Consider the following 23,925-nt stretch of genomic DNA (forward strand, 5'->3'; position numbering starts at 1 on the left):
TGAAGGGTGAAGGAAAGGTCAAACAACACAGGACTTTCCCCTTGAGACAGGTGTTCAGAACTCTACGAATCCAAGTGAACTTTAAGTTATTTAAGGTACGCCGTCACCATGATGCTTTTCCTAACCCTAACCAAAGTAGCTTTATGTTACAACGAAATGTCATGGATGGGGCGCTAATTCATTAAACACACCTAGCTAACACCTAGCACTTAACACAAAATTCAGCCAAGGCTGATGTGACTGTCACTGGATTTGCAGGTTATTTGGTCAAAATAAATGATGAATGTCCATCCTGTAATTGTTGAGACATTTCACTGTGGGCCACGATGGACCAACCGACATTACCATCTCTGGAGTCAGGTCACCAGCATGGCTAACAACATCAGTGTAATTAGTAAAATGGAATAAAACAAAACAAATGTAGAGCTATGAATACAGAGCCCAAAGGAAATAACGCTGTAATTGCATTATGACATGCTGACATATATAAATTCAAAAATGCTTTCAGTTCTTCCATTAGGAAAAAATATGTTACAGCAGATCTGACTTTGACTTCTGCACTGCTGTTCATTTATTGCACATTCCTCCAACGCTGCAGCCCAACTGCCTTCAGAGCTAAATCTTGATTACATATTTATTGAGTGCATCTTCCGCACTGACTGCTCCTTTCTGTTGGTTGTGCTTCTATTGTATGCATCCACTATGAAACTGTGTGCAGATCCGCAACCCTGCCACGAAAATCTGAAACATTTATTATACTGGATGGTTAAAATAATTCACAGTGACAGCTGACCAAGCAGGCTAATTTGAACAGGAAAGCCTTCTCTATCCGTTTGTAAATGTGCGGTACAACCAGAAATCATAGTGGTGGAGAAACTCATTTGCTCTGAGGCTTGGCCTGGGCTCAGATGAGAATTTCATTAGGACACTAATGTTGCTAAGGAAATACGAATGCGGTGCAATGAAATCTGCTCCAAAGCGTGAGTGTACTGGTGCTACCGAAACCCTCATTTAAGATGCCAATTATATCAGAGGTGCAGATTCTGCTCTCGCACTCGTTCCCCTCTCGCCCATCACTGCTGTCTCCTCTCATCGTCTATCCTTCTTGCTTTTTTCTTCCCCTTTCTACCCTCAATCTTTCACTCTCCCTCCTTCCCTTCCTCCATCTCTCTGCATCTAATTTTCTGGATGCAAAAAAGAGATGGCTCAGTGTTTCAGGAACCCACTGCTGACTGATAGAAATATCTGATTGGGAGGCAGACATGCAGGCAGAAAGATAGATAGCCGGGGTAAACATGGCCTCTGGAATGCTCTGCTGACATTCTTTCCCTGCTGCTCAAACTCATTCATTCATTTAATGTCTCTCTACTAGGCCCTCCTATAGCTGACATGGGAGCGGTGAGCTGAAAGAAGGTTTCTGTCTCCCTCCACCCATTATCCCTCCCTCTTTTAGAATTATTTTATTTGTCTCCCTGCTTTCATCTGGGCTATATCTCTCCCTGCCTCGCTCATTTTCTCCTCCATTCATTTCTTTATCCTTAAAATCAAGCGCAAGATCATCCCTCTGTTTCTTCTATCTCATTATGTCCATTTCTCAGATGCTGCACACAGTAAACACTGGGCAGGATCCTATCTGTCTAGCGAAATGCTTTCTAGCACTGGGATGAAAGGCATGCAGCACTGACTCAAAATTAGGGGCTATCTGTTATCTGATTGGCTGACATGGAGAGCTGTCTGTGGATTTTAGTTACCGGGGAGAACAGGGAGATAATGGCACTGTGTCAGCAATTTCTTCAGCTGCAGGGGCCAGAAGAAGATAGAAGTAGATAGGATGTCCAGTCCTATGTGTTGTCACAGTTTTAGTATATCTGAATTTTAGTCTTTACTCTCTATAACCAGACTCTAGGAGTCATCTTGTGAACTGTGTGACCAGGCTCTGCAAACATCACTGTGAGGCAAAGCAAGAAAAAAAAAATGAATGAATCAAAGTATGAACATATGTGAACACATATACAGTACACTTTCTCTCTAAAAATGCCTTGAAGGGTGACTCAGAATTGTTCACTATACGCTGATGAAATGAAGTTTTTCCTCAGGATTTACTCAAATATCTGGACTTGCTTGCATTTCTTGAAAAATTCAAGAAACGCAAGCAAGTCCAGTTGCCTACGATAATAGCACTTACGGTCTCTTAAGCTTGTGTTCAACCTATTGACTTTGAGACGAATTCTAAAATGCTAGCTCATTTCCGGGTTTTCGGATTCATTCCTGGTGTACTTTATAGGAATCCTTTAATGTACAAGGTATTCCCCTTTCATTCATTTGTTGTACTGTTGGGGAATAAAATACAATATTTCAAAGCAGTTTTGCAACATTGATATTTCAGATCAGAAGCTGGATTTCAAACGAAGGATGGCTTCAAACGCTGGGCCCTGATTGACAGTCAGAAGAGGCCTCCCTGATGATACAATCTTGCTGATTGGAGTCATTCATGGTGGGTGTGCCAGTTCAAGTGCTGCAATCTAGTCTGATTGTGTCACAGTGACACCTGCGCCTTCCCTCTCTCCCTCCTCTTATCCCTCCGACTCTTTTTTTTTTTTTCTCTGTGGTAGAGTAGTCAGGGGCCGCCTCCTTCAAGAGGATGGACAGTGGATTTGGGGATACTAAGGGCTCAGATGGCTGCAGCCACAATTCTCAAATTAGCTTGAAGGGGGTCAGCCCTGTCTGATGTATAAATTCAAAGTAAGGAACCCTTGAATGGAAACACAGTTGTAGATCTAGCTATTTTTTATCTACTGCCCTATTGTCAAATTTCCTTTAAGCTACAGTGGCAGGTTTCTTTGGATTTCAAGCAATTTCCGTTTGTTTGCCTGCTTCTTACCTGTTGCCTGCCAGCTGTGTATGTTCTGCCTGCCAAGTCTGCAGTGTTTGTTTGCCTGATCCTGTCTGCCTGTCACCGAGCGTTACCCTCCATAAACTGCCTTTTTACTAACATTTGAATCTTTTTGCCTGCTGCCAATGGAATCCAGTTGTGAGCTAATTCCTTTCTATCTGAAAGCACACAAAATTCATTTTATCTGTCCACAGAGAGACATTTATGCCACAAACTGTGTTTAAAACACTTCACTGACGCACAATACATACTTTGAAAATACTTTAATGGTCTTTGCTTGTTAAGAATATTTTTGTTGTTACTACTACATGCATTGTATAAAACTGGGTTGTATACTAAACATTCCCTTTTATAGTGCATACCTACGCTATTAAAAGAGTAATTAGTGGTTGATTCATATTTTCATACATCATGTTTGTTCCTGAGGTGGATGGTATTTAGGACTCTCTTGCTCAAAAAGTTACAAAACGATCCATGGATGGATTACTGAACGGGACTACAGGTGCAGGGAGCCAAATGGTCAGGGGGCCCCTAGCCTTCACTTGCAAAATGTCACTCAAATTATCATGTTCTGACCAGAAAGAGACTTAAAATGACCACAAGGAGGCATGAAATTGTTATAAAGCCACATAAAACAACCAAAAAATACATAAAATATCCTCAGAAAGACACAAAATAACCATAAGGAGACACAAAATGACCACAAAGAAACACAAACCCACTAAAAGCTGCATAATGACTACAAAGAGATGCAAAACTAACCCAGGTGGAGAGGTAGTGGGGTCTTAAGCATAGCATAGCTCCTAAGCATATCTACGCTTAGAGGCCCATTGTCTCATAATCCGTCCATGACTGTGGCTCACAAGAGACTATGGCCCCACACTTGAAATAATAATAAAGCTAATTCAGTCAGGAAAACTTAACTCAAAGAAAACCTAATTTCCATTTGCAGTATTATATTTGGCGGTATGGCTCTGTGCTGGGGCCTCTCTGTCTCTGCAGAAAGCCTTTTCTGTGCCTATGTGGAAAGCCTAGGGTGGAGAGAGTACACCTCTCTGCCCTTCCACGTGCAAACAAGGAAAATCTGAGGCAGAAGGAGCAAACCTTCCTGCCCTTCCCTGCACCTACATGGAAAGCCTAAAGAAAAGAGAGCAGCATTAAAGACCCCCAGGGAACAGGGCAAAACAGAGCCAGCATCAATGACAAACAGAAATGACACTGATAAGTCAGACACAACATGAAAAGGAGGAGCTGGGGTGGAGGCAGGTTGAAAAGCAGCTTGCAGAGGAAGCAGCAACAGTAGACAGGCCAGAGCAGTTTAAATAGGGCACCCTGAGGTATCTCCGAGGACCTCATAGGGGTCAGGGACCCTCTGTTGAAGACCCAGAATGTAACCTCTACATGTCTGGCAGATTTACATTTGGTTTAATGAAAATTCAGTCAGAACGCACCACAACATCTGCGGATATGTGTGTATGCACGTAACAGAAAACACTGGGCAAACACTCTGAGATACGGAAATGTCCGCCTGGTCCCTGGTGGGAAACGAGTGTTTTAGCAGCTCCAACAACAAGCTGCGAGAAACTGAAATGCACAAACACACACTCACAGGTGGAGGAGCAGACAAGGGTTAGGGCTCATTAAATCTCAGTCAGGCAGCGGCTCCACTGAGGGCAAACACTCTGCTACTCACACGAGAAAGGTTCTTACTGAGGCACACACACACACACACACACACACACACACACACTTTTGAAAGCTCATGACCTGGAAGCTTACAAGCAGCCATATGTGTGAATGTGTGTGCACCAACACTGGATTCTTGTGCAGTGTGCTTTCACTCTCTCACACCACAAGCACACAGACAGTCATATGCAGCACTGAGGCATTCATCTGTTGATCTACATTCCTGAGCTTCATGCAAGCCATCTCAACAGCGTCAGTTTGAGAGATGGGAGGAACATCAAACAAGCTTTGCGAACACACACACATAAACGCACTTGTCTCTCCCCTTCACTCGCTCCCACTCATCTTGTCATCTTTTTTCTTCCTTTTCATCTTTGTTTCATCTCTGCCTTTCTTGTGCTCTTCTTTACTTCCATCATCTCAACTGTGTGTGCTTTGACCTCTAGGAAAGCACTAACTACCTGTATACCCCTTTTCCACCAAGACTGGCGTGTGTATGGTGTTTTATTTACCATGAGTAAACCTGCTAAAAACAAGTGATATAGACTCCTTTCACATTGCCAGTAGATCAGCATGGTGTACACAACTCTGCTGCAGATGAGTAAGCCTTTCTGTATGTGTGTGAGTTTCAGTGTCACGGACAGGCCAGGCCAACAAACAGTAGAATGGACCATAGAGGCCAGTGAAATTTTAATGCTAGTTACTTTTTTTGAAACTCTTACTTATTAAGTCTCTTTCTCAAACTAAGTGCGGACTCATTTGCTTGGGCGGAGATGGACGGTATTTTGTGGTGGCACGTCATTGCCTTTCGCCGGTAAAAGAGCTCAAATTAGCCCGTTCACCCAGCATTTGTGTTTCCATCAATGCTGATCGTTTGACCCAGGTGTAAATGTCGATTAAAACGTTTCCCATTGCATTAAAAAGCCAGATGTTAGCGGGTGTTGGTGGGTTTTCTTTAGAGTGAGAAAGGGGCTTAGGAAAAAACTGAGTAAAGTCTCTAGGTGTGTGTGTATGTGTGTGTGTGTGTGTGTTGGGGGTGTAACAATACACGTATTAGTATTGAACAAAGTATGAGGCTTTGGGTTCAGTGTGCATTACAAACTACATTACAACTATTCTGTTAGCCTGGAAATCCAGACTCAAATCTAGAAAGATTTGGAGTCTGGCCCTCACCAATACACCCTATCCAAGGGGCGGCACTAACTGAGGCATTTCAAATGCTGCCGCATGCAATTGAATAGCACGATAGCCAATCAGAGCAAAAAACAAGGTGACGTATTCATTGCAGTAAGCCCCATTTGTTTGCCGAACAGTGGGGCTAACTGATATATTATGCTTTTGCCGTATCCTGTCGGAAAAACAGCAAAAACGTCCTTCCTGGAAAGAAGGCTTCTAGGGCAGTCTTCTGTTCCTCTCTCCAGGAAAAAGATAAGTGTAGATGGCTTAGCGTTTCTTCCAGAGCTAAACTGAATGCACGCGGTCCTTCAGCAGCTGCCATCTTGGCTGTTTACTTTTCGACTCCTACGGCGCAGTGCTGTCCTCATCATGTTACGCCCGCCCAGAGCCCGCCTCTGTCAGATAGACTGATCTGATTGGTCCGATTGGCGATTCAGCGGGCTCTGCTCGTTGGGGCCAGATTCCCGTGCAGTGCAAAATTAGAATTTGCTAGGGGCGGGGCATCTGGATTTCCAGGTTACTATTCTGTTACTTTGTAAAAGAAAATATACAGCTTAAACTGTCTTTAATACAGTATAATGTCCTCCTTGCTACTGCTACACTAAGGTAGCTTGTCTCAAGATAGTTAGTAACCTGACCATAAATGCATGATCTTCCAATAACCTACAGGTCTGGTGCTTGGACCCACTTTGGTTTCGCTGTAAATTATGAGGACAATGGACAATTTTAAAAATCAAGGAAATGTGTCTTTCTACTTTCTACTTTTTTGCTGTATCAAAGATGTCCTGTATCATAACACCACTGTAACATTTTAAATCAAGCTAAGTGTGTATGTGTGAGAAAGAGAAAGAGACAGAGTGCCATGGAGTCATTTTTTTTCTTTGGCTTGCAGATTGAAGACACAAAACTTTCATAAGAAAAAAAGTTGTCAAATCGAGAAAGCATGTGTTGACGTTGTCCTGTGAATGAGTTTGGGGGTTTGGAGTGAGAGACAAATATAAAAACCATCAGTAAGTAAAAACTGGTGCACTAAAGCCCACACACAAGCACACAAGGATGACACAACAGTCAAGAAAATGCTCAAAACGACTTAAAAACCTGCACACACAAGAGGAAGGAATACTGCAAAATCTTAAGCGCCAGCAGCTCACACGTTCTAAAATGACCTTTAAATGAATGACGTCAGAGTCTAGACGCATTTTGACAGAAAGAACAAGAAGTTTGAGATGGGAAGCAGCTCATGGAAGTGGCTCATGACTCATTCGGAAGTTCACAAGTTTAAAATGTAAAATCTGAAATCCTCAAATACATACACACACGCGCGCACGCTAAGCAGAAAGACACACACATTGACACGTCTACATTTGCAATTCTATACAGCTGCTGCTGTTCCACTTCTTGCTGATAGAAGCACAAGTCTGCTGGCACTGCATCTCTGCAACTGGGTGATACTGGTCTGTGCAGGTTTGGGGTGTTCGCAGAGACGATTTTGTGTTACTGTGCTCAGTGTTTGCCAGTTCTGTTTGTTTCTCTGTTAATCACACATTTTGGAACTCAACACACCTGAGAAACATGTCTGTAGACATCTCTGATTTGCTCTACTAACCTCCTAAAGGATGTCACTTGTTCCTCTCAGTCATCCATCCATGCAAGTTGCATGCAGCATTTAAAGTAGCAGCAGATAATCTGTGAGAAAATCAGGTTCCCCTGGCTCCTCCTAGTGCTCCTAATGACATCTGCAAGAATCCACCACACCCAAATGAAAACACCCAATCACAGCCAGGAGGAGACTTATTTGTGGGATTTATATTTCTGAATCGAATCAACAGCGTACCTCCAGAGTAGGCTCCACGTCGACGTAGAGCCTACGCTGTACCCTAAACTGTAGCCTGACATGCACCTCCCGAGAAATATAACTACACAGTGCAGCAACGCAGACCTCGTGTAAGCTGAAACCATTTCAGTGCAAACAAAGCATTTATTTACTTTAATTTCACAGATAAACAATAAATTGTGAAGAGGAAATGAGCAGAGGAAAACTCAGATTGTTGCTAGGCTAATTTATAACAATGTAAAATGCCAGAGGCTTGTGCTAATAATGTTAGCATGTTGTATTTGTTTGGAAAATGTGTTAAGTATAAGACAGTTTTGCCAGTGAACCTCGTGTGTTGTAATGAAGCATAATTTTGTAACGTGACGTTACCATTGTTAAATGTTACTGTTGTCCCTGGCTTCGTATGAGTGAAGGAAAAGTCTGCTAGGCTAATTTATACTATGTAAAATGCCATAGGCTTGTGCTAAAAACATTGGCATGTTGTATTTGTGGGGAAAATGTGTCCAGATAAAGACAAGTGCTTTGTCTGTGAATCCTGCAAATTATGATTAAGCAGATCTGTGTACTTGTGTTTGAAATTGTCGCTATTAAGCCATGTGTAATGTGTGTGTTTGAATCAACAATTCTTTATAGAACTTCACTATAACCCTGCCGCTGACTAGTGTTTTGGAGGTGTAACTGCAGAGTGACACAGACCCACCACCGCACACGTATAAATGCTCTCAACGGCATAGGCCACGTGCAACACTGCCCCCCTCCCCATGAATGCTCTCTATTATTCAACAACAGCGTACACGGCAAAGATAAGTAAACAGAAAAAGATGGACAACAAAAAGCTTGCTCTCACTTTCACAGAAGAAGACTGTGTTGCAGTGCAGATGTTGCAGTGTATGCTGTTGTTGGCACGGGAGGGATGGGCAGTTTTTTCACTGCTGGTGGTTGTTTCTCATTGAATGTGTTTGCAAAGCTGCCTGAACCTGTGCGCTGATATTGCGCTTGACTGACAGCGTACTCCTCCTGGCTCTGATTGGTTATTTTTGTTTAGGTGAAATGGAAAATGGAAATCACCTTTAAGAAGCTGGTACCGTCAAGTATTTCACATATTGCCTGAAAGAATCTTAAATATGAAATCAATTATCAAAATAGTTTCACATTAACTAATTTATTAATAGACTCATTGTTTCAGGCTTAATATATCTCCCCTTCTTTTTTACTTTTAGTCAGTCTGTTGACCAAAACTAGGAAATAGTCTTAAATGAGCTATTTCCGACACCAACCCCTGACTTGGTTTGATATAACAGTTAAATCCCTCAGAAATCCCACTATTGTCCAGCAGCCACAGTGACAATCACAGCTCTCTGTACTCTCACATAGTTGTGGTTTACCCACAATCTCTACTTGCCACTCATGCTGTCAGCAAGAGCAATGGGAGGCAATGCAGATAGTAAGCAACAGTCACTGAGTGTGTGTTTGTGTGTGTGTTTCTGCACATTTCAGTCAGCGAGCTCACATTGAACAGACTTATAATGTGGATGCAGAGTATGTTGATGACTGAGGTTAAGGCTCTGGTCTTGTCACCCCAAAGTGCAGCACAGTAGAGACTGGGGAGTGAAGATAATAAACCAATTGGGAAAACTTATAATCAAGACCCTGCAGGTGGATGCTGAGGTCAAAGTGGGACTTGGGAAATGCTATAATACTGACCAGCAGCAGGAACAGGAACAGGAGTGTTTGCAAATTGTGCAGTAAGGCAGCACAGGGAAAGATCCTAAAAACAGAGTGTGCATAAATAGACTGCAGTGCAATAAAAGTGCACTAGATATACAACATTTTTCAGTGAATAAAGTATGCCTTGTTTGAGTTTGGAAGAGGAACTCTAGTCTGCAGAGGAAACAACATTTTCTCAACCTTCATAAGAACACAAACTGTATCCACATTCGATGTATTTATACACACACAAGCATCTCAAACATTCAAATATACACTCAGAGAGCCAAAGGTTATTTCAGGTTCAAAATACACAACAGCCTCCCACAAACACACACTCACACACACACATATGCATGCACACACTCAATAAGTCTTTTGACTTTTTGCAGGGAGTGGTCACTTCCAACAACACTCAGACAGGAAGTTCCTGCCTCCTGCAGCCAGCCAATCACAACACAGCATACGGTGAAGAAGGTTGCATTAGGAAGTCCCACGTTCCCCTGTGCACTCTCGACTCCTCACACGACAGACTCTGTTTTTTCCTGCCTGTCAATACCAGGAACCCATTAAGGAGCAGTGGTGGGGATACAACGTGGGGAAACAATGTGAGGATGGACCTAGCCATTGTTCCTCACCGTTGCTACTTGAGAGATGTCCGGTTGTGGTTCTTTATTTCGGGTTGAGCTGCGGTGCAGGAGCTTGTTTTAAATTCTACCTGAAGACATGGGTGTATAAGTTATGACTCACTGGAAACTACACCTGACCCTTGTCTTTTAAGGGTCATACTGGGGTTAATTATGTTAGCGTCTCACTGTAGGGCGGTTTTGGGAATGTGTACAAGCGTCTTATTTTTGGTGCATGAAACCCTCTGGCTCCCCCTTCGACGTCCTTCCCCCTCGCCTTGTTAAAGAGACCAGCAGGGCTATAGGGTCAAATGTTCAAAGAATCATGAATGAAAGCCTGGCAGGAGATGTACCAGCAAATTTTAAACATGCTGTGGTGCAACCGCTAATTAAGAAGCCCAGCCTCGATGCCTCTGTCCTATCCAATTTTAGGACTATCTCCAAGCTCCCGTTTCTTTCCAAAGTTTTGGGAAAAAATGTGCTTGTCCAACTGATGTCATTTTTGAACACTGGCATTTTGGAAGTGTTCCAGTCCGGTTACAAAGCACTCCACAGTACCGAGACTGTACTCCTAAGAATTTTCAATGACATATTTTTGGCCACAGACTCTGGTGACTTTCTCATTCTTGTGCTGTTAGATCTCACTGCAGCATTTGACACTGTAGATCACATTATTTTGCTTTCCTGTCTTGAGCACTGGGTTGGCATTAAAGGTTCAGCCTTGGAGCTTTTCAGGTCATACCTGTCAGGGAGAAGCTTCTGTGTCAGCCTGGGAGACGCTACATCCTCCACAGCATCTCTCCGCTGCGGAGTGCCACAGGGCTCAATCCTTGGGCCAATTTTGTTTATGCTGTATCTGCTCCCCCTAAGATCCATTTTTAGAAAACATGGTGTCTTCCACTGTTACGCGGATGACAGTCAAATCTACCTGCCTCTAAAACGAAACCATCCTGACTTCTTAAAACCCTTGTTTACATGCCTGGAAGATGTCAAAGCATGGCTGGCTTTAAACTTTTTAAATTTTAACGACAGCAAAACTGAAGTTATGGTGTTTAGTCCCAGCAGCGCACAAGTGTTTCCTCCTGGTGATCTAGGCCCCCTTGAACCTTTCGTGAAGCCAACTGCTACCAATCTAGGGGTGAAAATCGACTCTTACCTAAAGTTGGACAAACAGATAAATGATGTAGTGGGAAAGAGCTTCTTCCAGTTCAGGAGGCTGCCCAAGGTTAAATCTTTTCTATCACGTTCTGTTTTTGAAGCTGTAATGCATGCTTTTATGACATCCCGCCTTGACTACTGTAATGCCTTGTATGTTGGTGTTAGCCAGGCCTCCATCTCTCGCTTACAGTTAGTCCAGAACGCCGCTGCTCGTCTGCTAACAGGTACACGTAAGCAAGAGCACATTAGCCCTGTACTTGCCTCCCTCCGTTGGCCGCCTGTGCGCTATAGGATTGATTTGAAAATTCTGCTGTATGCTTTCAAGTGCCTTAACGGCTTGGCACCCATCTACCTCTCCGACCTGCTGGAACCCTATGTCCCTCCAAGGTCTCTCAGGTCCTCCGATCAGCTTCTCCCGGCCGTCCCTAAATCCAGGCTGAAGCTCAGGGGAAACCGGGCTTTCGCAGTGGCAGCCCCAAAGCTTTGGAACAAGCTGCCTCTGCATGTTAGGTGTTTAAATCACGCATCAAGACACATTTTTATTCTTTGGCTTTTTCAAGCACAGCCTGAGTGATTGGTGTTCTTCTTGTGACACTGTGTATGTTTTTATTTATGAGTTGTGATTGTGAGTTGTTACTTGTTTTTCTTTTACTTAAAGCACTTTGGTCTCAGCTCTGTTGTTTTAAATGTGCTATATAAATAAATTGGTATGGTATGGTGCATTTAAGGGAACTCTGGCATTCAAGCTTTTGCTGCCACCAGATAATGTCTTAATGATTTTTATCCTACCATGAGAAGACTGTAGAAAAAAAACTTTGACACTGCTGCCAACCATTTCCCCAAGCAAGCAAATATACACAGTAAATTGCTAATCTGCAAAGCCACTGGTGCAGTCCTTTAAAAACTGGAAGGTTTCTAAGAAATGTTTTTGATAGAAAGTGAAAACCAAGCTGGTGTCCCCCACCCAACCAGCAGCCTTGGGACAAGGGAAAGTCTTACAGCTTGTATTGTTCCTCTGATCTCCACAGTTCCCCTCAGCAATGAACTGCAGCCCACCTCAGTGACCCTTGTCCTGCTAAACTCACCCACACACACACATCCACCATGGAAACTCCACAAAAACACACGTACTATTGTGGAGCTCAATAACAATGCAAACAGCATAACCCACTCTTTTTCAAAGGCTGGACTGATTTACAAAGGCATCACAATACGGTATTACACGCTGTTAATCTTCGAGGTGTTTGTTGACTGTCTAGGCAACCCCCCCAAACACACACAAACACACACACATTTTAGCAAAAGCTGGAAGCACATTCAGATCTCAGTGGGATTGTTCCCACTGATGTCACACAAGAAATATTAAAAGCATTGTCTTTCACAAGGCTACTGTCACATTATAAAGAGGGACGTTTCCTACATCATCTCACTAACAAGAAAATATGAGAAATGTTGTTTTGAAGAATGTGTGGAGAAAATGATGGACTTTTTTGGCTTTTGATCACTTTGAATTTCTTCCACATCAATGTTCAATACATCAAATGAGACACAATAAAGGCACAATGCTGCAAAACAGAGAAATATGGGATCGTATTCACAGGCAGCCCACCCGCAGTGCTCCACTGTGGCTTTAAAAGAGATACGACATTGTCTGTTTGGTTACCAGTATATATTCTGCTTACAGCTATAGTATGCAGGCGTTGTTGGCTACTGTTTGTAAACAGTATTGCCAGCAAACGAGAAAATGAAAGCCAAACCTAGATTCACTTTCGTTTGGAAACAAGCTTTGTCTGTTTGGCGTTTTGCCTCACTATAATTGCATTTTTTCTAGGGCTGCCCCCTAATAGTAGACCAAACATTAGTTGGCAAGAAAGGTCATTAGTAGGCAAGATTTTATTGGACGCTTAGTCGCAGGAAAAACAAAAAAGAAAAAAAAGTGAAACTCTATTGAGAGCTGCGCCTTGTCAAAATAAGTCAAAATCTACATGACTGGACCATGTGGGAATTTAATTTGAAAGGAAAGACGCAGGAAGAGGCAACATAAGTCAGACAGGAGTCACGTTACAAAACAATTTCCCTTCTTCCATAAATTTTCAGTCTGATAAATACGAGAAAGTTGATCATTTTAGTGCAGGGCTACCCAGAGCTTTACATCTGTCCCATGGACGATAGGCCTACACACTTATAAACAGCACCTGGAAGAAGATCAGCTCTGCACTCAGGATTTCAGGTAAACGGGCTATACCATGCTTGTTAAGATTGCTTAGCAACCTCAGATGCAACCTGCCGCCGCGCTCTTGAAAGCTGGCACAAAAAAGGCACAGGAGTAGCGCCGAGTGCCCGACCTCACGTTTCCAGGCGGTTAAAGACGCGGCATGTGTACAGCCCCTAATTTACAGGGCTGGTACCTGCTGTTATTACACAGGCTAGTTAATAACGTTTCGGGCAGGAAATCCAAAGTGTGGGATCGTTTTGAGAAGGCGAAGGATGAACCCAAGGTGATATGTAAACTCTGCCTATAGGCCTATATTAATGAAGGTTCATTAGTACGGTTTTGTATTTCTCTGTAATATAGCACAGTGTTAAAAATGTTACTGATACTATTCTTTCTCACACCTTGAACTCAAACCATTGTGTTGCCCCGCCCAAAATATATCATTTGCTATTTAAATTAATATCATAAACATGCTGGCAACTAGTCGACTAATGATCCTAAATGATGACTATTGGTTTTAGGAATATTTTTTGTCAGGGGCAGCCCCAGTTTTTTCAGTTGCTGTATCCAAGATTTTCATAGCCTCCTTATAGATGTGTGCTGCCTTTTCATTAAGTCTCAGAGTCACCTGTGCACCATGACCACGAATGTCCTGCACTTAGCAAAATAAGAAAGTCAGAAAATGAGTCTATAAATAATTTTTTGTTTGTGTTTTTTAGAAAAATCCTGCATTGTATACCTTTAAAAGCTTTGTGATCCTTTGGTTGAAACACTGATGGTGATCTATGGGAATATATTTTGCCCTGGAGCCCAATGCCAATAAGCTTGCATGAAAATACATATGGGGATAACCCATTACCAGTCATAATACAATAAATGGTGTATGAGGTGAGCTCAGTGACAGATCAGCCGAAATGCATTATTTTAGACTGCCACTCTAAGATACTGTAGGTTAATTACCATTGTCTGCTCTTTTTCTGGCAACTAAATTCAATTAAATTGAATTATCAGTCTCAACCTTCACAGTAGCAGTTAAACACTGTGGACAGATAAGGTGAGGTCCCTCGGTTGTCACATATCATGTCATCAGCCAGTTGCTCATTTCAATAACACATCTGAAAGACTCAAATTAGCTAAGAGTCTGTCATCGGGCTGTGCTTTGTACAGAACTGAGCCAGCTGACATTCCTTTAAACATAAAATGTGCTTTCAGGGCAAAGAAAGAAATCTGCCTACCTTGGCAATGACTTCAACGCCGGCTGGCTACTGTCCAAAAAATGGGCTGGATCAACATCAGCCACAACAAACTCATGAATTGTCAGGGGCCAAAGTGCTGATGTGTACAAACTCTTCCTTTTGTCGAAGGTAAATTAAGTTTCACATTTTCTCTGAATTCATACATTTCTATTATCTTAGCTTTTTCTTTATATCTTAAATTTCTCTTTTCAAGGGACCACATTTTTGAAATGAAGGAAAACGAAAACTGGATTGAATTAGATTTGTTCAGAATGTATTCACTAGAATTGGAAAATCCAATAAATTAAGTTACTTAGAGAATTATTCCTCTTCCTACCCGCCCCTATGAAACCACCTGAGGACCACAGAGCCACTTTATCTGAACTTCTGCAAAGTCCCACTGTTCTTTAAAGTTGTGCACTCTGTGGGAAGCTGTGGTTTGCAGAGCAGATGTGCTGCAGGCACAAAGCAAACACACACACACACACACACACACACACACACTGCCGGCACGGTGCAAACTCACCCTTCTGCTGACAGTGATAGGAAGGAGCACACCTCTAGCTTTAGGATACCAACATGGTGAGAGGGAGAGCTGTGAAAGCATGGCACAGCTGAGGAATAGTGTGTCAACAGAGAATGAGATTAGTAGTGCTATCCCTAGGCGTTCGCTCAGCTGGTGTGTGCGAGTGTGAGCCTGCTGACTCGTGGCTCTCATGTATCTGTGTGTGTTCACAGCGAGGGGTTTTTGGCTTCTTTGACTGACACAGACAGAGAATTTAGGGAGTCCCTCTCCCTCCCACAGCACAGCTAAGAAGCCCTAAAGCTCCTTAGCCCAAGCTCTGCCACTTGTTCAATGAAAGAACATCTCTTTTTTTCCCAAACTGTGGAGATAAAACAATAAAAAATCTAACCTAGTGTCGCCCTGCATGGCTCGATCTCAAGCACACTTGCAAGGAAGTCTTTTTGAAAGCTCGCACACACCCTCACGGATCCTCTCTTTTTTTTAGCTTTGTTTTGTCTTTGTAGTGGATTATTTGGTTCAGTAAGAAACCGAACACCTTTATCCCTTTCAGCAATCAACTTAGCACACACACATATTTGTGCGCAAACACACTCCCGCTGTGTGGGCCAACAAAGGCATTTATAGGTTCAGAGAGGCCTTAGGAGGAGTCAGTGGATGTGAAAGTCTGGAGAATATGAACCACATGGGAGCACTGGGCGCTTGGCCAGTCCAGACAGAGCACAGGCTGGCATCGACTAGCACCGGCCAACTTCAAACGCACACACACACCATGCTCTTTACTGCCCATCTTGCTTGGTGAGAAAACAACCTGCAGCACGCTGCTCTAGACACGCCAGACACACATGCATCACTACAATATTTGTGTGAAGGAATCGTGCCGTGTGCCTCGTGCTTTGTGTTGTTTCAGAGCTGACAGCTGACTTTAGAATAGGAATAATTAGCATTGTGACAATTTCACAAACTCAGAAAACACGAGCCGAGCGGTGTGTGTTTATTCAGCGTGACGGCATAGCATGTTTAGTTATTCAGAGTGAAGCAAGTGTTGTGTGCTTTGTCTGTGTAAGAGCAGCCATCCCAAGATGCTTACTGGAGTGGCTACAGATTCTGGGTGGGCCCAGTGTGTGTGTGCGTGTGTGTGTGTGTGTGTGTGTGTGTGTGTGTGTCTGCCTATGTGCTTCAATACACTTTCCATCAGATTAAGCTGCTAAGCCTTTCCTATACAGTTCTACCTAAGGCTTGGTCGCTAATGGTCTGGTTTCCACTGCAGGACTAAAGTGGACTACTTTACTATTCATGACATTTAGTTTACCCCAGAAAATCTTGTTTGTTTTCCCTCCTGTAGGTGATGTGCACAGTGATTCTCTGAGATGGACAGCATCCTAACATGCTCACAATGACAATGCTATGATGTTTAGCAGATCTAATGTTTGCCATGTTCACTATCTTACTTTACCGTGTTAGCATGCTAACATTTGCTAATTAGCACTGAACAAAAAGTAGAGTTGAGGCCAATGGGAATGTCATTAGCTTTGCAGGTTTGTTCATAAACCATTATACATTCATTCATTTCTGTAACCACTTATCCCGTTGGGGGTCGCGAGGAGCCTATCCTAGCTGACACTGGGCAAGAGGCGGGGTACACCCTGGACAGGTTGCCAGACTATCGCAGGGCTGACATATATTCATTCGTGCTCACATACACATATGGCCAATTTAGAGTGACCAATTAACCTAACCTGCATGTCTTTGGACTGTGGGAGGAAGCTGGAGTACCCGGAGAAAACCCACGATGACACAGGGAGAACATGCAGACAGAAGGGCTCCCCCAGCCTGGATTCAAACCCCCCACCCTGGGTTCGAACCTTCAAACCAGGAACCAGGAGGCGTCAGTGCTAACCACTCCACAACCGTGCCACCTGACACGAATCAGCATTCACAAAAAGATGAACAGCAGCAATTCATTCTAAGGGTGACATAAATGTTTGCACTAAATTAAATACCAAACCATCCAATAGCTGTCAAGACATCTCACTCAAAACCACAAATGTGAACCTGCTGGTGGAGCCACAGGAAAGGTCAGGGGATCACCAATTTGGTAGGATTCATCCTCTGAGGACCATGAATGCGTCTGCCGAATTTTATGCCAATCCATCCAATAGTTATTGAGATCTTTCAGTCTGGACCAAAGTGACAGACATTGCCGTCCCTGGACCACTTTTCAGTTAAAGGTCCAGTGTGTGGGATTTAGTGACATCTAGCAGCGAGGTTGCAGAACTGAAACGTCATCGGCAACCGTGGTTTTCCATATAAGAGAACTACGATGGCCGACGTGAAAATGTGATTTGCCCCCCATCTGTGGCCCCCTAGGGCAGCTGTGACTCAGGAGGTAGAGCGGGTCGGCCACTAATTTTATGATCAGTGGTTCAATTCCTAGCTCCTCCATTCTTGTGTCGAAGTATCCTTGAGCAAGACACTGAACCCCAAATTGCTCCCAATGGCTGTTCTATCAGTGTATTAAAAACTGAGTAGCAGGTGGCACCTTGTATGGTAGCCTCGGCCACCAGTATATGGATGTGTGTGTGAATGGGTGAATGTGACTCGTAGTGTAAAAAGTGATTGAGGAAGACTAAAAACGCACTATATAAATGAAGGCCATTCACATTATCTAGAACCAATATTTGATTTGTCCATTCTGGGCTACAGTAGAATCAACATGGCGGACGCTATGGAGGAGGACCCGCGTGGTATGCCGATATCAATGGCTGATTCTAAGGTAAAGTTCTTAAGTTCAGGAGATTATAAACTAATAGAAACATAGTTATGAATATTATATACCATTTCCGCCAACAGATGCCCCTACATCCTACACACTGGACATTTAAAAACAAATGGATGATTTTAGTGTTTTAGATATTAAGAGAAACTTTATTTATTTATCCCAATGGAGAAATTCAATTTTGTTGATGTCAATACAGCATAAACATTGTTTTAGGTTGTTGTAATATTTTAAGCTCTACTTAAAGCATTACAAGCTCTTCTACATGTTTAGAAAAATCTTTTGAGATTTGACTATATCTTCTCAGTTCGCACTCGATAACCCTAAGAATTCATGGAAGGTGAAAATAACGTGGGGGAGGGGCTGTTTTGCTTGTTTTCTTTTCCTGAAAAGTTGACATTTCACAGATACATGGTTTCATCAGACACGGCCTATTTGCAAATCACACATCATGGCATCGTTACAGTGAACACATCTAACAGCCACCAGCATGTGAGCCGCTATGAGTCACCTCGCTGCAGCTCCGAGGAAATCACGCTGATACACACACATACACACACACACCGAGGGGGACTGTACACTAATACGGGTCAGCAATATCTCAGAGGACACTGTGTGTGTAAGAATAACAATGTGGCCTTTAACCTGGGCATGGGTGAAGAGTTCTTAATGTCAGTGAATGCAGCACAAAACACAGTCACACACAATGTGACACCCTGTAAACATGCCCCATGTAACAGGGACGCTTTGCCTTTTTAATGCTGTGTAGCTGCGGTTAGCCAACCAACCAACCATGGCCAATGCTCTGTGGCAGGCAAGCAGAGCAGTGACCAAGGCTAACTGAGAATACGTGCAGACCACAAAAGAGCAGAGATAGAGAAAGACAGGGGGGTTTGTGTTCGAGAGAGAGACCGAGGATGGCAAGCGAAGCAAAGATGCAGAGTGAATGCATGCAGATCGCTGCACGAGTTACATATATGATCACTCTAAACAACCATCACTTGCAATTTCTCAGCTCCATCCGCTGCCTAGTTAGCGTGCTTCCTACAGTATGTATGAATTGTAACTGTATTCATATGTGCACGTGTCAGACTCCAGCTGAAAGACATTAGTCAGGCCAGAGGGGAATTTTACTGAAACTTGGTCCAGCTAATGAAACGCTTCAGAGAGGGGATCAACTGGTACAGGAAGACGTAAAAGACAAACACACAGATAAAGATAAAAAGAGAAATCCCCTTTGTCGGTATGTTTGTACATGTTGTGCACAAATATGTACATGCGTGCCTAACTTCCAGCATCTGATTACCACACAGATGCGAGAAGATCCTATAGCTTAGTGCAAAAAAATAAACATCAGCACAGGGAGAGAGAAAGATGATAAAAGCTGGAGTTGTCACAGCATGGCTGGGATGTATATAAATGTGTGCTGGTTTGAGAATGTAGCAGCTCCAGAAATGGCTTTAAAATGAGCTGCACTGAGAAAGAGAGGAAAGAAAATGGAAAAATATTGCACCAGACAGCAGCACAATAAACAGGAAAAGTGGTAAAAATGAAAAGAGACAGCAAATAGGATGAAGATACATTAAATATCAATAACTGACAGAGGATGCATTGTGAAAATGGTACACAAAAAACAGCTGGGAAAGAAAGAATGAGAGCAAAACAGTAAAATAAAGAGAAAAAAAATAGCAAAAAGTGCAGAGCACATCTATTGTTCCCTTACCTCTGCAGCTGTGTGTGGTATCCTTTGGGACAAAAATCATTAAAAAAAAAAACGCAGTGGGGGAGAAAACTTCAGCTTCAACTGCACTGCTACAGATCCCCACTTTCTAGCTCTTTCCAAGGTAATGTACATATATCTGTATCTATCAGCCAAACTCTTCACTCCACTGGGACAGTATTCTGTCTACCTACGTGGGTTTGTGTAAATGTATCCTGGACGGTGATGAATAGCGGTGAGTGAAAGGAAAGTACTACGCTAGAGGGCAGACAGACTGGCTGAAACAGGAGAGCATGGAGAGTAGAGAGCAGACTGAGTAGGATGAAGGAGTTACCGCTTCCAAACATCAGAGCGGCTGGGCTAGATACACCCACCTCGTCAGCATGCATCAAATGGGAGTCGCTCAGATGCTCTAAAGTATGCAGGGAGAAAGTGTGTGAGGGAGGGAGAGAGGGAGGCATCCTGATCTGATCTGATATATGCACATATGCATGCGAGGTTATGCACACAGGCATACACTCGTGGAGGATCTCATTAGCTCCCTTTTACTGACAGACACACACACACAAAGTACTCTCTCGGCTGAACAGAGCCTGCGTGAGATGTCTGCGGGGATTTCAGGGAAAATAAATAAACTAGCTGATGGGAGAGCAACGCAATAACATGCTTCATGGCAAAAACAGCCCTTAATGAGTTGAATTTAGAGCTCACAGTGAGTTTCATCTATGTTGAATAGCTCTACAGCAGAAAACGGCACTTTAAAATATAAGCTCAGTGCTAGAAATTCACAGAACTTGAAAATAAAGTGTGTTTTTCTACAAACTTGACACTTTGGGAGTCACGTGGGGTCCATTTGGAATGTGCCCGCAACCCACTTTTGGACCCTGTCCCACCAGCTGGAGGAATATATTGGCAGAAATGGAATATATAATATGATAAGTATGTTTTCTTGAGTGTATAATCATCTGAAAATAAGAATCATTGTGTTTTAGTTACCTCAGAATGAGCCGTTTATATCTACATACGGAGCGGGTCCTCTTCCATGGAGGTCAATATATTGTTTCTACAGTAGCCCAGAACGGACAAAACAAACACTGGCTCTCAGACCATTTGTGTCTTAACGTCAGCCACCGTAGTTCTCCTGTAGGGAAGCTTCACTTGGTTGCTAAATGCCTCTAAATCCTACCTTTAATTCCTCGTGATTGAAATACAATTTTGGGCTCTAAAGAAAAAGTTCAAAGGTTAAAAGAATCCACCTTTGGCACTGCTAAAACTCATTAACATGTTACATCTTGTTTGTTTGCTGTGATTAAATGGTTAATGGAGTTGCTATACCCTGCAGGCGTACAAAAAATAAGGCACATGTGTGTGTATGTGTGTGTGCAGAGGGATTTGTTGTTGAAAGGTAAACTGAAGTAGATTGCAGGACATGCCTCTCATTCTTGGAGTGCACCATTGCCTGTCGCTCAACATGCTTTCATTTTCCCTCCAGTGTTCCCCTTCTTGGTGGGGGGGGGTGTTTCATGTCATGGGCCAGGACTTAGAGCTGCCACACCGCCAACCTCCGCTGCTCCGGCTGTGAGAGAGCTCCGTGCCTCCTGGGACAATGCCTGCCTTGATAAATGCCAACTCCAGTGCTCAGTGCATGGAGAACGGTCCTCATTACTCATACAGGTTAGGGGTTAAATTCTTGTGGGGTCGGCCAGTAGGTGGCAATATCTCTGAAATGTTTGCGTCCACAGTGGGGGCAGTTTGTCCAGAATTCAATGAGGAGCCGGTGAATGTTTGATTCTTGTTTCTACTTCAATCTGTGCGTTTATTTCTACAGAAAATAGAAAGAAAGTCTCCCAGGAGCACAGGCGTACATGCACATTTCCACCACCTCAAATCCTCAAATCTGTCCAGTGACCTTGTTCAGTATGTGACAGTCCTGTTGCATTCAGTGTGTAACGTAACAGCCAATCAAAAGCAAGGCCTCGTGTTGATTTCGCATCTCTTTAGGACATCTGCCTTGCTCGGAGTGCAGGCAAAGACTGCTCCCCTTGAGAAAATGATGTTATCAGGAGGTGATGAGGGAAGTGGGACACGGTAATCCTTCTTCATAATGCACCTCCTGGTTAGGCTTTAGATGGGATGTAAGAGAACACGTCTCTACCAGTGCTCCTTTTTAAACCTGGATAAATCACCTGCTGGTTATTACATCTGTAATGAAATCTATTTCACCGGGCAATTATTAAATATCATATGTGGGGTTTAAGATAATTTCAACCCAATTTAAATGAGGTATGGGGTTCTGCCCTGCTCGTTTAGTGATGAAATGTACTGTTGCAGCCAACCCAGAGCTGGAGATGGCAAAGATAACACATTCTGAGGATGGTGATGGTGATTGCATGCTGTAGCTCCACCACTACCACAACACAACAGCCCCACAGGAAGTCCCGTATCTCCAAACTACTCCCATCCACTATCAGCATCCTTACTGCAACATCACTTGATCACCAAGCCAGGAAATAAATAGAGTGGATTGTGGAAGCTGAGACACAGATGCTCATGTCCATCGATACATCTCTGCTGCTGACCAAGCAGCCACTCTGCAGCAGCAGCAGCAGCAGCAGAGGCTCGTCCTGCATACATACCATCGTATTGACAAATGCCTACACTGCCTGTGTGCGAGCAGGAAACGACACACCTGTCATTTCTTATTTTTGCGCTGCGTTGAATTGCTGCGATCCATCCTGTGTGATAAAACGCACGCCAGCAGGACTACTCAGTAGCCCTGTTACAATTAACACACTACAGCTGATACAGATGAGCCGGAACAGAGATTAAATAGGCTGCTCTCACAGTGAGCAATTCGAGCATTTTAGTTCATCTATTCACGCAGACACCGGAGAAATCGTTAATAGTATCTTACCGTTAAAACCGTGGAAGGATAGCCTCTGCTGACTGTCAGATGAAGCGATGCTCCAGAGGAGGAGGGAATGATGCCCAACACTTCTACCTTCATTTATATGTACAATGTCGCCCCCTGTCGGCTGAAGGTGGACACTGCCAGTAACAACCGTGTTCAACCATTCACGGTGACGAACTGTTTTGTTTCGTGTTTATGTACAAGAAAAGTCTTCCTAAAATATTATGAAGCGCAAACAGCGTCTTATTAATATGAAATATTCACAAATAATTTTTAGATTGAGTTTCAAGAAAAGAACTACTATCAAGTCAGGCGAAATATAACCGCACTTCCGTTCATTATCTTCAAAATAAAAGCCGAGAAACTAGTGTCTTTTAGTCCCTGCCCAGTGACTACAGATGAAAATTAGATAATAGCTAACTCTAGTGCAGCTACATAGCTGTGCACTGTCCCTCTTAGACAAATAAAATAAAATGAAATAAAATTATTAGATGATGAGATGAAATTAAATTAAATTACATTAACTCAAGGGGGCTGGACCGGTAAAACCACTGCATAATAACATCTGAATAACAACCGCTTCAAATGTTTCTGTTTTTTTAGTGTCAAGAAGAACATTCTGAAAACAAATGATGAACAACCCGTGATATCCTAAGAAAAATATGTGCAAATTCAACAGTATGTGTCAGTTTTTCCACATTCAGACAATCTGCTATTCATGCATACATGTACATTTTTTTTCATAATTTTCCACTCCCACTAAAGTGAACGCTGTTGAGGAAGCAGGTTAAGTCATCCCCTGCCTCACAAATCATTTTAAAAATTATAGTTTTGTTGGTGCTTTAGCAAAACGGTTTCACCGATATTGCTTTAAGATAGAAATCTGATACAGATACTTTCATACTGAAGCTGCTGGATGACAATGTTTTGCACAATGTTCAGTATCTTTAAATATGACCACAGTAACTAGTCACTGTTAATTCAGAGAACTTTATTCTGGCCAGGATGGTAAAACCTCAGGGGCAGCATTTTACATGATGTATCTGCTCACTGTTTAAACTGTTTTTGAAACCTGGCACCTCTTAGCCTTCACAAGTGCATCAATATTAGGTGTGCAAAGTCATAGTGGGCCAGATTGGACCCTTTGGTAGGCCAGTTCTGGCCCTGGCTGTATGTTTGACACCCCTGCTATAGGCTAATCAACAGCACTAGGGTTTGGTTCAAATAGGCTCGCATCAGTAATGTGGTTAACCCATCTGCTGTACTTTCTGTGTGAACGCATATGATTTTCTTTCAGTTCCCACTTGGATTTGATCCCATGGTCTTGCTTGGGGTTTATCAAAACACTGCTTGACTTCTCTTTGTCAACACTGCATACCACCGCCAGAAAATCTTGAGCGTCAAACACTTCATTTCCTGATTTGTGGAGAATTTTTATGCACCAATTTAAGCACTTTCCGCA

The 23,925-nt window shown here is 43.0% G+C and overlaps 1 protein-coding gene across 2 annotated transcripts in view; it reads right to left on the bottom strand.

Annotated features, from left to right (window-relative positions):
* The window catches only part of kank4 (KN motif and ankyrin repeat domains 4), a 94,054-nt gene extending 71,542 nt beyond the window's left edge, over positions 1-22,512 (bottom strand). The window contains exon 1 of one of the 2 annotated variants that reach the window (XM_049587539.1): positions 22,467-22,512. The gene's annotated coding sequence lies outside the window, so the exon portion shown is untranslated. Of the gene's footprint in view, positions 1-19,555; positions 19,876-22,466 lie in introns of those variants that run through there. The other variant, XM_049587536.1, reaches the window with a different exon arrangement.
* Between the last annotated feature and the right edge of the window lie 1,413 nt (positions 22,513-23,925).

The sequence above is a fragment of the Epinephelus fuscoguttatus genome, linkage group LG10 (genome assembly GCF_011397635.1).
Source record: "Epinephelus fuscoguttatus linkage group LG10, E.fuscoguttatus.final_Chr_v1".
In the NCBI taxonomy this organism is placed as follows: Eukaryota; Metazoa; Chordata; class Actinopteri; order Perciformes; family Serranidae; genus Epinephelus; species Epinephelus fuscoguttatus.